At 33.4% G+C, this 3,764-nt stretch overlaps 1 pseudogene; it reads right to left on the bottom strand.

Annotated features, from left to right (window-relative positions):
* Positions 1-1,363: 1,363 nt before the first annotated feature.
* LOC143407288 (THAP domain-containing protein 5 pseudogene) lies at positions 1,364-2,412 on the bottom strand (annotated as a pseudogene).
* Between the last annotated feature and the right edge of the window lie 1,352 nt (positions 2,413-3,764).

Raw genomic sequence — 3,764 nt, 5'->3', positions numbered from 1 at the left:
AATATTGATAATCTAAGAGTTAACATGAAATTCAACATAATTTCTATTACATAAGTAAACACTATCTTATAGAAAATATTTTCTAATGAAAATATTTTAATAAATAGGAAGGGAAGAAACTACAAGGAAACAGACTACTACTAAGGGCCTTATTTTACAGATTACGAACTGAGACTCAATCTTGATAAGTACCTTGGTAAAGTTATATACCACTGGTAGAACCTGTACTGATATATTCTGAGATGTTTTGACCATATCATTGTTTTTTTCATTTTATGATGGACTCTTATTATTTATTCACTGCATTTTAATTTTGGAGACTATTAGTAATATAACTATTTTCCTCTTCATTCCAACAGCTCTCTAATTTTTCTTATTAACGAACATTTGAAGAATAGGATGCAGTTCATAATATTAGAGCACTTTCATAGTTTCATTTAGATGAGAAGAGTATGTAGGAAAGAGCAAACTTTACATGAAATTTGGTTTATCTGGAAAAAGGATGTATAAAATTATTTAAAAAATGTGGCATTTATACACAATGGAGTACTACGCAACACTAAGAAATGACAAAATCATGGAATTTGCAGGGAAATGGATGGCATTAGAGCATAAGTGAAGCTAGCCAATCCCTAAAAAACAAATGCCAAATGTCTTCTTTGATATAATGAGAGGAACTAAGAACAGAGCAGGGAGGAAGAGCAGGAGGAAAAGATTAACATTAAACAGAGTCATGAAGTGGGAGGGAAAGGGAGAGAAAAGGGAAATTGCATGGAAATGGAAGGAGACCCTCATTGTTATACAAAATTACATATAAGAGTTTGTGAGGGGAATGGGAAAAAAATAAGGAGAGAAATGAATTACAGTAGATGGGGTAGAGAGAGAAGATGGGAGGGGAGGGGAGAGGGGATAGTAGAGGATAGGAAAGGTAGCAGAATACAACAGTTACTATTATGGTATTATGTAAAAATGTGGATGTGTAACCGATGTGATTCTGCAATCTTTGTAATGTTTTGAATAACCAATAAAAAAAATAAAACTTCTTTGCATCATTGTAAATTCATATATTGTGAAATAGTTTTTTAAAATCTTTTTTTTTTTTTTTTTTTTTTTTTTTTTTTTTTTTTTTTACTGTTTGATGCTTTTTTTTTTTTTTCTCAATGCCTATTAAACACCAATAGGTATTTGGAATTTTTTTTTTTGCCTACAACGCAGTGGCTTTTGGTCTTGATTATTTTGGTCTTTCAGTTATCTGAAAACCACAGCTTAGCACCTGAAAATGTAATAGAATGTGAATGGTCTGTATAAAAATGGGCAGATGGTTTCTTAGTGATGTAGTTTATAACATGTGCTTAGTTGTTATTTAAAATATAAATTTGAGAAACAAAAAGTTTTTTAAAATCTTGACATTTTCTTCAGATAGCTAGTTTTCGTGTTTTAACTGGATTATAAGAGTTTCTGAAGAAGAATTATCTTTGAATATAGCTTAGAGATGTTTTGCCAAAGATACTGTTTGTTTATGTCTTGTCTGGAGTTTGTAGAACTTCTGCCCCATGGTCTACATCCTTATATGAGGAATCTTTAATGTCTGTCTCTCATTTCCATTGATTCTTTTGTGATAGGTAAAACAGATGTAACTACAGGTTTAGAATTTTCTGTGGGTACAAAGATGGTCATAACAGATTCTTTATTTGTGTTTAAATCTTCAACTGTTTGATTAATTTTGCTGAATAAGAATGGATTTTCCTGTGCTGGTTTAATTTCCATGGAATTGTTTCTAAAGTGTGGATTAGCAAAATGATTGGTAGTTATTTCAAGTATTTCTTGGGTTTTCAAAAACTGCTAAATCCCTTTTGAATTTGAAGTTGCCAAAGTAAAAGCTGTATAATTTTGATTCTCAAAAGATGCATGATATCCTACTACTCTTAAACATTGGTTTTAATTGATATTTACAGAGTAGATTCTAATTTTTCTATGTTTTGCTCAACTAGATTAAGAGTTAATATTTTATTTTGTATGCTTCCTGGCTTTAGAACTGGTGGCTTCATCATGGCAGAAGAATCGAGCAATTTTGAATGTTCAGAAGCACAATTGTGGTAACTATAATTTTCTTTGTCTCATTTGATGCAAAGGATTCTTCTAACATGGCTTTTCTCATATTCTAATTTTTTCTTCTGAGATTTTTTTTTTGAAGGATCTTTACCCTGACAGTCTTCAGGCAAGGAAAATATTGTTGAAATTGCCTTTGTTTTAGATGATGAATACCCCATCCCATGTCAGAAGAGTCAGGAGTAAATGGCTACTACACAGGAACTGGTATTTGCTAGGAACCCAATTATTCCCTTTCATATTCTTTAACCACTTTTCAAATCTTTCTTTGCTATGTAGAGGAAATCAGTTCAGCTTCCAGTCTTTGTTTTGGGTCTTATAGTAAAGCATTGTGCAATAGCTAGGCATCTCCCAGATAAAGACCATGGATGATCTGACCTTCCAGGGGTGCTGGCGGGTGCTCCTGGCTGAAGTGGGGCAGCAAGCAAGTGCAGGCAGGAGCGGAGCCATCAGGTCTTCACTGGGATCTTCCAAGCTTAAAGCCCTTGTTTAATGTGTTTTTTATGATTATCTGGAGTTATGTGTTTAGGGGAGTAAGACTGCAGAAGTGAAATACCATTTTCATCGTACCATATGAATTGTATGTACTGCGAACACAATTTATCACTGTTGACACTAGTCTTGATCAACAGGTTGAGGTAGTGGTTTTCAGCTTTCTCTTCTGTGAAACTGGGATCCCCAGGCCAGTCCCACATTCCATACTATGCTTTTTGAAAGGGACTCATTATAAGTAGCCCACACCACAGAAATGGCTATCATGCTCCACCTCCTGGAATATGGAGCGTCTATATAAATTATTTATAATTATTCTTCATAGAAATGTAGTCCATTCTTCCCCATTTATTTGCCAATCATTTATATCAGTGTGGATTCATAGATATTTTGTATTGTGAACTATACTCCAATACTATTGTATTAATTTTGTTGCTCAAATTGTCCTAGTTTTGTTCATTAGGAGATCTTTCAGTTGGTTGTTCTGTCCATTTTATATATCCTCATCACTGTGAAATTTTTAGTAGGGGAGAATATTTTTACTTTTGCACTGTAAGACTCTCCAATGTCATCTTGTATATTTATGGCTTAGTCCTACATTAAGATGTTTCTCTAAGAGGCCCTCATTCCTTTTATTGGAGAATATTAGAAACTAATGTTGGGATGTTAGCTGTGCTCATTTTTATAGGGATGTGGTGCTTCTGAGCTTTCCCAGGTGGATGAGCAAGGGAATATAGGTGTGTGTATTAGGATTCAAATGATTTTCTTTTTCTTTTACCTAGTCCTTCCCTGTTGATGCAATTTTTAGAAACTTTCTTCATACTTGCAAGATGGCTATAGCTAACTCTGAACTTAAACCAGAGGGAGAGGATAGGAGTCTATTATCCAGAATCCCCAACAAATTTCTACTGGATGGAATTTGACATTTTTTTTTTTTTTAAAAACATGTCAACTCCAGAAAACTTCCCTGAGAAATGAATTGGGAATTCTATTTTAGAAATAAGATGTGCTTTTTAGGTAAGTCTGTATCATGGACTTTTCATCAGAGACACTGGATTGACACTCTTTGAACCAAATGGGCAAAGAATATGGGATAAAGGAGTTTTAAATGGATGGTAGTGTAAAAGGAAAAATATGTACTGTATGCTTTAAAATTTGATAAT

Source organism: Callospermophilus lateralis, chromosome 9, assembly GCF_048772815.1.
Source record: "Callospermophilus lateralis isolate mCalLat2 chromosome 9, mCalLat2.hap1, whole genome shotgun sequence".
Lineage (NCBI taxonomy): Eukaryota > Metazoa > Chordata > Mammalia > Rodentia > Sciuridae > Callospermophilus > Callospermophilus lateralis.
Note: the sequence above shows the minus strand (reverse complement) of the source record. Positions and strands in the feature narration are given on the sequence as shown.